Source organism: Oryza glaberrima, chromosome 11 (assembly GCF_000147395.1).
Source record: "Oryza glaberrima chromosome 11, OglaRS2, whole genome shotgun sequence".
Lineage (NCBI taxonomy): Eukaryota > Viridiplantae > Streptophyta > Magnoliopsida > Poales > Poaceae > Oryza > Oryza glaberrima.
Genome location: NC_068336.1, coordinates 21,805,766 through 21,820,399, shown reverse-complemented (window position 1 = coordinate 21,820,399; position 14,634 = coordinate 21,805,766).

Genomic DNA, 14,634 nt, shown 5'->3' with positions numbered 1-14,634 from the left:
TCTGTTGTAATCTCTGTGGTTCTGTTGTAATCCCTTATAAACTGGACTAGGGCTATTACCTTATGAGGGATCTGAACCAGCATAATCCTTGTCTTTTTGTGTGCTTGATATCGTTTCATATAGATCCTCGTACTGATATACCCTAATACCCTCAAGATACGGTCTACGGGTGTCCCCGTCGACAATGGCGCACCAGCTAGAGAAACTTGGTGCTCAAGGTTTCGCTGAGATGGCTTCAAGCTCAAGGATTTCCGACAACTATCACTAGTACAGAAAGGCCTATTGGTGCCGATTGGAAACTGGCAATAGGTGCCGGTTTTCCGTCTGGCACCAATAGGTCGGCACCAATACTAGCAACCGGTACCTATAGCAAAAATAGAACCGGCACCTTTGAGGCGCCCATGAGCCAAAAAAAAAATCGGCTCAATACATCGAGCCGATGCATTGAGCCGTCAAGCCGATCCCAAAATTTCCCCAAATCCCAAATTTCCCCCAAAGATTTCTCAGATCCATACATAACATTCATCACATACATCATATTCATCACATTCAAACAATGCATCAACATCACATTCATAAAAAACAACATTCATAAAAAAAACCAAAGAACGAACCGCCGCCGCCGGGCCGCCAACGCCACCTCCCCTCCCACCAGATCTGGCGGAGGGGAGGATGCCGCCACCGCTACTCCGAGCGGCTGCCGCCGCCTCCGCTCCTCCGGGCGGCCGCCGCCGCCTCCGCCGCCTCCCCTCCCGCCAGATCTGGCGGAGGGGAGGACGCCGCCACCGTTCCTCCGGGCGGCTGCCGCTGCCTCCGTTCCTCCGGGCGGCGGCAGCGGCGGCTGCCGCCGCCGCCTCCCCTCCCGCCGGATCTGGCGGGAGGGGAGGGCGCCGCCGCCTACCGCCTCCCCTCCCTCCAGATCCGGCGGAGGGGAGGGCGCCGCCGCCGCCACCCATCGCCTGCGAGCTCGCGCGGATGGAGAGAGCGAGAGAGAGAGAGAGAGATGTCGAGAGAGAGAGAGAGATGCGAGAGAGAGCGAGAGATGTCGAGAGAGAGAGATGCGAGAGCGGATGGGCTCGAGGGAGTAGATAAGGACGCCGTGTGTGGATCCGCGCAGATGGGCTCGATCGGCTGGACGGCTCGGCTCAAAGCTTTAGGTACCGGTTCTTTATTTAACCGGTACTTATAATATATTATAGGTGCCGGTTTTTTAATTAACCGGTGCCTATAACATATTATATGTGCCAGTTCTTTTAAAAAACCAGTACCTATAGTATAAGTGCCGATTCTACAGTGTTTAAAGGTGCCGGTTCTACAATTTTTCAGCCTCGAGGAGTGGGGAAAGCTCTATAGGTGCCGGTTTTAAATGAACCGGCACCTATGAGCCGGTCCCTATGAGGGTTTTTGTAGTAGTGTATGCCCACAGTCGTCTTGGCCTGGCAGATCTTACCCAGCTAATGTTTGCATGGACTCAAGTCGGATGCATCATTTTCCCTGTTTTCACTGCAACTCCAATCTCGCCTTCCCCAAAGCCAGTTAGGATCGAGAACAACATTGCAAGGACAATGGAAGACAACCTAGCGCTGGCCGCTCCTCACATCCAGTCAGAAAAGAGGGCGCCGACAACTTCAGCTCTACAGAAAATTCCAAAAGCGGCCAAGCCCATGACATCTGACAATGGTCCGGTGCCAATGAGGAAATCTCCACCTAACGACAACACCTGGTGCTCGATCCACGAGACATCGCAGCACCCTTTGATCGACTGCAAGGTGATACTCCATGTGAAAGCGGAACTCAAGGCCTGCGAAAATCGAGCTATCCCGTGCACATCCCATAGAAGGAGTGGTGCCTGATTCACAAACCAAAAAGTCACCCCCTTACTAGCTGCAAGGTCTTCTAGATGATTACTAGATCTACGACCCGAGCTCATTGTTGTGTGATTCACCGACACCAAGATCAATCTCGAGCTGCACGTGTGAACAACGACAACCCTGCAGGACCCAAGACTGTATGATCGCATATGCCAGCATAGATCCTTGTGAGCCCTCCGCTATACACAGCCTCAACGATCAAGAGTCTTCAAGATCCAACTTTTCAAGTGAAGTGAACATGATCGATGGCGTTGTGGAGGACGTGCATGAAGACTGAAGAGGGCGAAATCCGTTCGGATGATCTGGGGGATCCTCGTGAACCTGAAGACTCTAACCGAACACCAGCCCAACACTTGAATGCACTTGGTTCCTTGCTCAGGAAGACTACTTTCAATCCATTAACCTTTCCGGAAGGAGATGCATGGGCGAGACAAATGCAGTACCTCAACTCGGCTTTCCTGCCGCAGCCGGACAATCCTCACAGGGTCCATCCCGAGTTCAACAACCAGCCAACGACGCTCGGGCGGCCAAGAACAACGACGCTTGGGTGGCCGAGAACAACGGCGCACAAACAGCTGACATCACTTGCGCCGAGAAGAGGTTACAGCCCGCACCCTAGTCTTAACTATGCATATTGCTTGATCTTAACATTTAGGGCCCGTTTAGTTCCCAAAAAGTTTTTCCCAAAAACATCACATCGAATCTTTGGACACATAAATAGAGTATTAAATATAAATAAAAAGAAAAACTAATTGCACAGTTATGGGGAAATAGCGAGACGAATCTTTTGAGACTAATTAGTCCGTGATTAGTCATAAATGCTACAGTAACTCGCATGTGCTAATGACAGCTTAATTAGACTCAAAAGATTCGTCTCGCGGTTTCCCGGTGAGTTCTGAAATTAGTTTTTTCATTCGTGTTCGAAAACCCCTTCCGACATCTGGTCAAACGTCCGATGTGACACCCAAAAATTTTCTTTCCCTCCAACTAAACACGCCCTTACATGGTTTATAGTTCTTATTCGTATGTATAATGGTACAATTGTCGCATTATATTTCTTGTGTCGTTCCTCAAGACATATAATACATATATAATATCATTCATGGAAATATTTACTGGCTGCTGAGAATTATCTTTGCAAGGTAGTATGTTGGAATTGGGCCTTATTATGGAATCAATATCTAGAGTTATAAACCATATATGGGGAGTGGATTCAAAACTCTTGAGGGAACGCGTGCCGGCGGAGGCTGAGGAGCAAACGAGCTCTGCAGCCTCCTCGAGTGCAAGATGCCCTTTCCCCTCTCCTCCTTTCTTCCAATTCCCTCCCCTTTCCTCTAGGGTGGCGGTGGTGGTGGTCCATATAGAGAAGGTGGTGACGACAGCGGTCCAAGAGGAGAAGGTAGCAGCAACGGTGGTTTAGGCGGAGAAGATGGCAGTGGCAATGGTCCGGGCAGAGAAGGTGGTGGTGCCTTCATCGTGACCATCATCCATGCGGCATGCTGGGACATGGGCGAAGCTAGGATAAATGGTCTATAGGGTTAGTACTAACCTAGTGTTTGATGCATTGTTAGATCTTCTAAAATAGGTGTATTTTCCTGTTTAAGAAACACGCCATTATGCTTTGCTTGCCTACTTATCTCTACTACATAAAAACAGAGTTGATCATCCACTCTTCTCACCTACTCCCTCCGTCCCGCAATATAGCGGATTTTGAGCCTACCGGTTTGTCCCGCAATATAGTGGATTTTGAGTTCCCGAGGAGCAGCAGCGACAGCTTTATTGTGCCCCACACTGTCCTATACAGAGAGAAAAAAAAGGGAAAGATTCCCACCACCCATCCACCCGCATACGGATAGAGGAAAAAAAAAACTCCCAACCACATCTCACGCTCTCCCCTCGTTCGCCATCGAAACAGAAGCGGGGAAATCGCTTCTCTCCTTCCTCTTGGCGCGATTTCCCCCATCCCTCCCGGCGCGATTCCTCCCGTCCCTCCAGGCGCTAGCCGCTGCCCCCCTCCCTATTCCTCCCGGTGGAAGATGTGGCGCTCCGACCCTCTCCACACCCCTCCCCGCGCCGGGATTCGCCGTGGCTTTCCTATGCCGTTCCCTCCCCAGGACAATCCTCCTGCAGCCAGATCCGGCGATTCTAGGCCGGTAGAGGCGGTGGGGGGTGGCGGTCCAGCTGAATGGATGCGGGGACCGGTGTTGGAGGGAAGCGGCTCGGATCCAATTGGCGACATGCAGCGGCTCCTCTTAGGGCTGCAGCCTAGTAAGCGTGAGAAGCTACGCAGGATGACGTCGCGACCTGGCAGTAGCGAGAAGCGGCGCGGAACTTGGTGGAGTCGTGTTGGTCGGTACCCTGTTAAGGAAGGTGTAGATTTTGTCCCGAATTCACAAGGTGAGATCGGTGACGAATTCCTTTTCGTCCCTGACTCTGGATCCGATGAGGAAGAAGTGGTCGATGGGGATAGTTGCGAAGTCAGGGAAGTTGATTTTGTACCTGATTCGCAGCCGGAGGATGCAGACTCCGTGGAGAAGATTGGAGTAGGTGAGGACCAATCGAGAGGCGATGTGGCCATGCCAAATCCCCCATCCGATCCACATTGCCGGCGAAGGTTCTTCACCAACTCTGTCTTCAAAGGCCTGTTGAAAGATCTTGCACAAGAGGAGAAGGCAAGAAGATCTTATTTTGAAAAAGCCACAAGACAGGAGGAGGATGATAAGGCAGCTAGAGAGAAGGATGATAAGACAACAAGGGAGGACAAGTCTATGAAGGCAAGCGACGATGACGAGAAGGACAGGGCAATCAGGGCAAGCGGTGATGACAAGGGTAATAGTCAATGTGTGGGCTTGGATTGGCGCGACCATGGGCAAGTCGACGACAGTGAATTATGGTAATGGACATGCTCAATCCCATGTGTTCATGCATGCTTATGTTATTATGAATTAAATTAGTGATGAAAAGGTAGTAATAGTACTTAGGATGCTAGCTGTTATGGTTAGTGCATTTTGTTCAGCTTGTCCTAGTAACTTGCTTGGGTGAATGTTGGGTGTTCGACTTTTGGCAAAAACTCTAGCTGAAGCTATGTGCATGATAGGTTGGGTGTTGGCTTTTGGCAAAAACTCTAGCTGAAGCTATGTGCAGGATAGGTTGGGATGAAAATTGCGTTGAAGTGTTTGTAGATTAGCTGTTAGATTGGCCAAGGCAGGGCAAAAGTTTATTATGTGTATATTTAAACCATGTAATGCACTTCTTTTTTCTGTAAGTAATGGTAGCAGTCCATGGTGTCCTATTTGAGATGATGAATCAAATCATGCATGTGTGTAGAATGTGCAGTAAATCATTCTTCTTCTGTGTACAATGTGCTGTAACACTACGAGAAATTTGATGTTCTAGCTGAGAGAAAAATCACTGAATATCTGATTTCATACATCTTCATCAATGCACTATAACCAAACTAATACTATTTTGTTGTAATATATACTACTAAGATGACAAGCTGTCAACACTGAAGCCAAAATATTTATCTACTATTTCAGGTTCCCTAATCTAAATATTTATCCACTATGATAGGTTCCCTAATCTAAATGTTAGTGGTATAATACAAAATTCTCATGGCTAGCTTGATTATCAAATGATATGTACTCCCTCCATCCCATAATATAAAGGATTTTGGGTAGATGTGACATCCTACTACAATGAATCTGGATAGACGTCTGTCCAGATTCATTGTACTAAGATGTGTCACATCCACCCAAATTTGATGTTGGGTCTGGTGCATTAGAGAGGATAAACAAATGACAATTATAGAAAGTACACTACATTGAGCCTCACGATCGAGGCGGTGAGGAGAAAGCGCATCACAGCGGTGACGGTGGTGGGAGAGAACGTGACAGCCATGAGAGGAAGGGATGCAGCGATGGGAGAGAGAGTTGCCGGTCGGTAGTGTAAGCATGTATAACACAATTAAAACAAATCTAATCTCTTCAAGTACTGAACAAGAAAATATTGATGAGGTGCAACTACTCCAGATTTTGCATAACAGTACTTGCAAAATATAATACAGCTCTATGTACATAAAGGCTGCATCACAACAAAATAAAATCCAAGCCTTTCTATGCAACCATTGTTCCAACTACTATTCGTTTAACTTAAAGACCGCACCACACTTTGATAAAATTCAAGTTCACAAGTAAGTCTAGTAGGGAGCATGCCAAGCCTTTGTAAGCGATCCTTGTTCATATGGGGTATCTTGTACCCGTTGCCTCCATCAACTTTCATGACTTCTATGAAGCAAGATTGTAGGGTTAAGAAAACCCGATTAACCAAATCTTCGTCATACTCATTGTACTCTTTTTGCACGTTTTCTATAATCTCTTCCATGGATTTAGAATTCTTTAGGAATGTCTTGGATTGAAGAGAAGCGAAAAATCCAAGGTCAAGCACATTCATGTCAGGGGAATTTGGGGGCTGATTTTTTATGCGTATGTCTAGTCCTGTTTGGGCAACCGCAAGGGCAAATGCAGGGTCATCTGCTGCAATATGTGTTCGTGCATTGTCCTGTTGTATCCATATGGTCTGCCCAATATCTTCTTGAGGCCAACATGAGACAATAGCTGGAATCACTTTCGTAATCAAGAAAGCTCTACTTATGTCCCTGCAAACTGTCAAAGATTTTGTGATCAAAGTACCCCTCGGTCTGTTCTGGCTGCTCCTCTGTGCCGGCTCGTACAACATTGATGAAATGGAAAGTTAGTTTCAAAATGATTTCAAACCAACACAAATAGAGCAAATAGATTCCCTCACCTTCTTAACGAAGGGCCATATACCTAGTTTGCCATCAAAGTAGCAATTTCCATTCGCATCATATCTAGGCCTTGCAAGTGCTGCTAGAAACATGACTTTGTCTATTGCTTGTTTATTTTGAACTAACCTCACTGGTTCATCCTCTCCATCCTCTCCATCCTCTCCACCATACAAGTAATACCTCCTAGCAATTTTAGTGTTGTTGAACCACTTCTCATCTATGTGCACAACGTTGCGCATGTCATCAAAAGTGGGCTGTGTATGTACTGTTTGCATGTCCAGCATGGACACACAAAATTGCAGGCGACACTTCTTATTTGCATCTTTGAGAAAAGGCTTTAGTGTGTTTGAGTGACGACGAAGGATGCCTTCTTTGAAAGCTCTATGCACTACAGACTTTGGAATATTCAAAGCTGAGGCAAGATTTCTAATAGTAGTCCGCTGGTTCAATGGAATTGTTGCAACCTGTGACCAATCTCTATCAACCCTTTTCCGGCCACATTTCTTGATTTTTTTGATGTAAAGTCAACTTTGATACCTGCTGCTTGGCATTTCTTCACTTTTGTCCACAAATCCTGGACATCCCTTCTTCTAACATTGAACAAATTTGCAACGAAGGCTGTCACGTTCCTTTCTATTTTACCATTGATACTTTTTGCAAGTAAAGCTTTATAAATATCTTCTCGTTGTTCATCTGATAAATATTTTCTTCTCCTAATATTGTCATGTGCATCTTGCTGGTGTGCCATGTCAACTGGTTCATAATATGCAAAATTTAAATTAAAACGTGATGTTTGGATTTATGTCATTTCGTAAAGTACAGTTGCTCTCATGGGAATACCTGTTTCATCGGTTCCTGCATATACCTCGTCCTGAACGAACAGAATGTCCACATGGTCAGCATATACATCACTATCCTCATCTGCATGGAGGGATACAGGTTAGAGATAAGGTATGTAGAAACATTAAGCATAACTAAATTTGTAGTGTAATTAGCAATCCACTTATGAGCTTTTTTTTGCAGTGTATTACTCTAATTATAGTGTCCTGCGCCAAAAAGTGTAGTGAAAGTAGTTTTATAATTGACGATATATATGTAAATGTGCAACTCCTACTTAATGACATGATTGAAGGCATGAATAGAGCATTCAATAATCTGGAATAAATTAAATGATGGATTTTGAACATCAAGCCAGCAAGGTAACCACTTCAATGAAATTTTAAATTTCTGATTTATGTGTACATGTATATGTTTCCTACTGTCATATTGAGGCCAATGTGAAGTACAGTAATACACTAATGATGAACAGCTTGAACTTGCTAGTAATAATCACAATGCTAATATATTTTTTTCTTCTATGTAGGATCAACACACTGACATATGGGAATCAGTCCCGGCCAGATATATTTTTAGCTCGTTTTAAACTCATTGCAGCTCACTTTGAGTTCAGGACAACTCTTGCATTGCAAGTATATAACCACCATCTATCTTCACATCAGTGAAGTGAGTACATTTCCTTAACCATATTCTATTTTTCTCCCTATGCCATTCATTTGACTGTTTTATGTTGCTATAAATTCCAATAGGGAGTATGTAACTTTTGAAATATAAGAAGATGGCATGCCTGCCATCAAGTTGAGTTGGAAATTGCCTTGATCTTCCTCTGCTTGGACAACATCATCTTGATGCACAAGAGGGACTTGGTCTTCTTCAATGCCAATAGGTAGGTTGAGGTCAAGAATTTCTTCATCTTCCTCTGTTGGCGTTGAAATAGGATGACATGGATTAGTGGGTGTGATGCAGTAGCTGATGCAATTGTATTGGTGCTAATGTGAATGAGAGCTGGGAGATGAAGAGTACGGCAAAGTGGCTGAAACTTAACATCTAATGCATGCAAACTGACATACCTATGTCCATGTTTAGATCAAAAGGGTAATGATCTACCTCCTCTTGGACAGCAACATCTTGTTGATGCACAACAGGGACTTCTATAACATCATCTTCTTGTTGCACAACTGGGAGTTCTTCAGCAACATCTTCTTGATGCACAACAGGGACTTCTACAGCTCCTACAACAGGGACTTGTATGGTAAATTCTTGATTGAGGTCAGGAAGTTCATCTTCCTCCACTTCTATTGGAGATGAATTAAGATCGATTGGCATGGATTGGTGGTGGATGTGCATGATGAGATTCAATTAGGTTGCTGGCAGTATCGTGAGAATGGGAATAAGAGGCTGGGAGGGAAAGTTTAGGGCAAAGAGGCAAGGGAGTATTTATAGCCTTTGATTCAAATTTGTATGTTTAAATCAGGGTTTGTGTAAAAGGCGGCAAAAATCGCCTGATAGTGGAGGCAATTAAATCCCATGGTTGAGATAAGTCTGACATTGCTTGAGAAGTGTCTGACATTCCTATTGCTTCAGTACTCCATCTGTACATTTTGCAGTGCTTTGATTACTGCAGGAATACATTCTTTTGGTTTGTTTTTCACTGCATTAGTACCTTTTCAGGGGTATATGGGTCTTTTGGTCCCTACCTTAATTTCTGCTAAAAGGGGAATAATCCCCTATATAGTGGGACGGAGGGAGTACTTCATACGCATACCGTGCCCCTTATAAAAAAACCAAAAAAAATAACTGGAGAAAGCAGACCCAACAAAACTAAGGGTGTGTTCGCATACGCTAGTTCCCAACCCGGAACAGTAACACAGAAAACGGAGCAGTCCATTAACACATGATTAATTAAGTATTTGCTATTTTTTTAAAAAAATAGATTAATATGATTATTTTAAGTAACTTTTGTATAGAAACTTTTTGCAAAAAAAATACACCGTTTAATAGTTTGAAAAGCGTGCGCGCGGAAAACGAGAAAGATGGTTTGGGAAAAAGGGGTGCCGAACACACCCTAAATAATGTTATGAGCAATCATTAGCTAATAGAAAATTGAATCTCTCGTTGCAAGGCATGGATATATGTATAAATTATTAAAAACCAGACATAGTAATATGTAAATAAAGTAGACATTAAATGCACAAATACTTGTTAGGAAACCGCCGGCCCATGAAGGCCCGGCCCGGTTACTCACTAATTGGGCCCATCACTAAACATGGAAGGTGGAAGAGGGAATGGCTATAAATAAAGGAGTAGAGAGGAGGATTGTACACTTGAGAATACAATGGATGAATGAGAAAGGATGCCACACCCTCATATCTTGTATCTCCACTTTTGTAGAATTACTCAATCCCTCTTGGACTACCTCGGTAGCAGGAGGGGTTGCGTAATATGTTATCAGCACGACGTTCTACCGGAGACCGAGAAAGAAGAAGGGTAATAACTCGAAGATTTGCATTGCATCCCGCTGATTCAATCGCGAAAACGAATTCCTCTCTGTGTTCTCGTTCTGGTTTTCTTTGACTCCCGATGAACACCGCCATTGCCGACTTGGAGTCACCGGCACAAGCCGATTGGGGTGTTCTATCCGCACGAGATGCGCCTCTGCCACACAGTGCCAGACGGGGACAGGCAACAGAGCATGCCATCGCGTGGACTCGCCGTTGGCTGCCATGGTCGAACACACCGTTGAACACCGAGCATCACACCGCAGGGCTGCCAAGCGACGAACTGCCAAGCCGTCGGTTGTCGCTCCGCCGCTTGCGCTACTCTTGGCACCGGCCATGGAGGAAAGAGAAAAAGAAGAACAGAAAAGAAAAGGCGAGAACACCCAGGCGACAAGCAGCGCCATTCTGGCCGCGCACCGGCCACCACGCCTCACACCACGACGGCCGCGTCCGCAACGCGCCGCCGTGAGCTGCGTCGATCTGCGCTCTGCACCGCGAGGAAACAAGAAACAAAACAAAATGAAAAATAGGAAAAAGGGGGAACGCGCAGCCGCCGCACGACCGTCCCCCCTGCCGGCCGTCGGCCTCGCCGCGCCGTGCCTCACCACCCGCAGAGGCCCGGTCGATCCCGAGCAGAGGTCGCTACGTCGCGCACCGGCAAGCCCACCGCCCGCCGCATCCGGCCACGTTCGCTGCCTTGCGCTCGCACGACCGCCGCTGCACGGCCCCGTGCCGCCCAGACCGCTCCCACGCCGCCCCGCACGGCGTCACGCCGTGAGCCGCCTGGCCGTCCGCCGCGCCCACGAAGGGCCGCACGCCGCGCGCGCCCTTCGCCTCGGTCGGCTGTCGCGCCACCGACGTCTGCCGCCGCACGGCCGCACGCCGCCGAGGCCACTGAGTGGCCGGCTAGTACTCCGCTCCGCGCGCCATCGAGTCCACCGCCACGCCGCGCGCTCGCGCCGCCGCACGATCGCGACCGCCGGCCAGCGCTCCCGCCGCCGCACGGCCGCGCCGCGCGCCGCTGACTCTCGCCGCGCCGCCTGGCCGCACCGCCACCGCACAGGCGCGCCCGCACCGCGCCTCCTGGCCGCCGCGCCGTGCCGCTCCGCGGCACAGCCGTGCGCCCCCGCCGCCGCGCCGCCCTTGGTTCGCCATGCCCGGTGCCAACGTGCGCCCGCGCCGCTGCCGCCTCGGCCGCGCCCCGCCGCACGGGTGCACTGCCGCCGCTCGCCGCCGGCCGGCTGCCGCGTATGGCAGGCGACGCAATCGGGGGAGGAGAAAACAAGGAAAGCATAAGGAAGAGAAAAGGAAAGAAAAAAAAAGAAGGAAAGAAAAAGGAAAAATGGAAAGATTCCCGTGATTTTGCAAATGCCCTCGTATTTTTTGGAAATTAAGTGCATATTCCACTGCATAGGAAATTTGCCTTTTTAAACCCTGGATTTTTCAGAAAATACACAATTAACCCTCTGTATTGGGATATTTGTTTGAGTGGCATTCGAAATTTGCAAATATCACCAAAATCATATCCTCGCATAAAAGAGCCACGGGACATTGAATTTCGACCCCAACTTTGTATTTCAGGTACTTTTATTGCTGATATATATGATTATGAAATTTATCTATCGCATTTACGATTATTGATTATTTGTGATGCTTTTATTACTTTTAATTAATATCGTTGCGGTAAAATGAATAGAATTTCATAGTATATACTGGAATTGTTTGCGGGAATTTTGTGTACCATTATATTGCAACACTTATGCATTTTACCAGCATTTAATTTGCGCATATTTTTGAATAACGAAAGATGACTGGCATCACGGATTAGAAAATTTGTTGAATCTAGAATATCTCTGACATATTTTAATTACAGTAGAGCAAGAAGCTCTATGGTACCGTTAATCCAATCGCGCTATAGGCATTGACTCGATGAGTTTGATCTAGCATTTCAAACTCTCGCCAGTGCCTCCAAGCTACTCTCATGAATGAGTAGGCTAGAAGAATAAGCGCGTTAGTATTTAGAAGAGTATGGTACATACCCTACCTCTCATAGAGCAAGAATTATAAGCAAGAATGGGTATTTTCAACTAGATTCACCGAGCAGATGACCCAGAGAGAGTATGGTAACACGATGCATCGAATTGCATTGAATACCGCTGAAACTCTTAATGTTCTAGCCGAACACGACGAAAGTTGCACGCAAGTATCACTAGTGCACATACAAGAAGTATGCCTTACCAGTTGATAATGGAATTGTGTAACGTTCGGGATAGTGTTCAGTAGAAGAGCATTATCTTCCAAAACCAACTAGCGCAGTTGATAACGAATTCAACACTAGCAGCTAGCCTGGTGCACTTACCTCAACGGAGAAGAGGAAAAGGGGGAGTAGAACACAGGTCAAGGTGAAACAATCTAGAACTATGAACATTAAAAGAAAAGGACAATCCTAATAGCACACTCATCATGAATTGAGGGGGAGAGCTCCTAGCCAATTTGCATGGCTATGGACGAAGAATCTCCTATGCTATATCGGATCGGCCCTAAAATTGATGTCAGGATAATAAATAATTGCCATAGCTATCCAGCAAGAAGCTCGCTATGAAGTTAATTGAATCCGAAGTACCAGAATACCTCGTTGAATCAATATACTTCGTCATCACTTGTTGCAATTGTGAAATAGAATATTGAATTGAATAAATGGTCTTTGCCCATGTAGAGCACACATTTTCCCCCGCAATAAAAAAATATTTCTAGTATAAAATAGCATATTTAAGGCATTTACTATTTTGTTGCTCTTTTATAGCACATAGTTACAATGCTTTGAATTTTGTGTAGCACCCAAACAAAAAAGAAAAGAATGAATTGTGGTCCACATAACCACAAATAACACTTTAAGAGAAGGAGGTATTTCCAGACCCTATAGAACTGGAAAATATTATGACCGTTGCTAGCAGCAACAACTGAATTTGTCGGCCTAGAATGCGCCACAGTCATATTACCTATGGAACAATTGTGCACTTTTTAGAAGCATCTATTGTCCGTCAACCCCGTTGAACTCTCTAAAAAGTGTGATGTTTTAAGCTACAACCTTTTAGCAATGGATTTTCAGCCATTTTCGGTCTTAGAATTATAGGCATAAATATTACAACTCGTATGGTCATAGCACATATATGTATAATTTTCCTAAATCATGAAGATTTGTGTGCCAGTATGCACCGACAGGAGATCAATGCATAAACCGCATATTGTTCTAGCATCCCTGAACTGGATTGCGAAGAATATATGCGGCTTCCATTTGGTACTGTATGGATAAATGCGCTTCCGAAGCAACAAACATCCAGTGTCTCTTAGACACCGTGTATTTGCCAAGACTGATCCAGCAAGATCATGTGAACTCCAATAGAACTCACTAAATCATCTTCAGAAGTCCGCGAGGACAATGCTAGCATTGCATTTTATGATTGGTGAATTGGCAGCACGAAATACCAAATATCCGCATAATCGGACTAACTATAAGCTATGAATTGCAATATTTGCTATATCATTGTTGTAATACCCGCAGTAGAAAAGGACATGTAGTCCTGAAAACAGCGGACTCTGAAAGCAAATTCAGACCATCGGCATGAACATCCGTCCTGCAACTAGTGCTATTGCATCTGTTTAGTTTATGTGCATATTCCACTATCATAATGTGTTGCAATAGGCTCTCTCCGAAAGTCGGAAACCTTTTACGGAGATAGTTATGAAGCCTAAATTCCTTGACAAATAAGAATTATTTCCAGTCATTTAGGGGGAGAGAATGAACCCCTAGATAGGAAATGTCAGGAAATATGATAGTTCGGGACTAATGCATGTTACACCGCACTAGTGAATGCAGTTTGCATAAAGAATTAAAACTGCCAAACCACTTTGTAAATACTTTTGTGATTTCGAAGAGTTTGACTAAGTTGCATGAACGAAATGCACCGGAGGAGGGTGATACCGAAGAAAGCAAAGGTACCCCTCGTCTTGTCTAGAGGCCTCGAACAAAAAGAATTGGACAAGAAACTCCGGCTCCTCATGCCCCTAAAGTAATCGGAGACGTCTGGTGAAAACAAGGCAAGAGGGACTATCATACTCAAAATCACGAAATGTACCCCCACCAAATAGAAGGAGAGCCAGTTGAGATCTGGCAAACGGTACGGAACCTCAGAATAGGCGTACCGCACCTTCCATCAAGGAAGAAAACCAGCTATTGGAGTGCACACTAACGCTGGTACATGCCCACATCAAGAAGTATTAAGCAAAGAAGAAGATGAAGCATATGAAAATGCATCTCCTCGTATATCCATGGATATTCGCATAGAGTCTTATGCAACTAATAGAAGTTAGCAATGAAACCGTTTATGGGCAATGTCTCTTTTAGACAACAAAACTCATTGGCAGTCAACCTGGAGTTGAATGAAATTAGTGAACTAGAAGTTGAAAAGAAGAACTCAACCTGAATATTGATAAGCATTAAAGATAGAATCAATGAATGCATTTCAGGAGCTTGGATCGGACACTTGCATAATAGTACATGAAGAAGTACTAGGTCCCGAACCAACATAGAAAGAATAAACCAGAAAAGAATCGAAGAAGC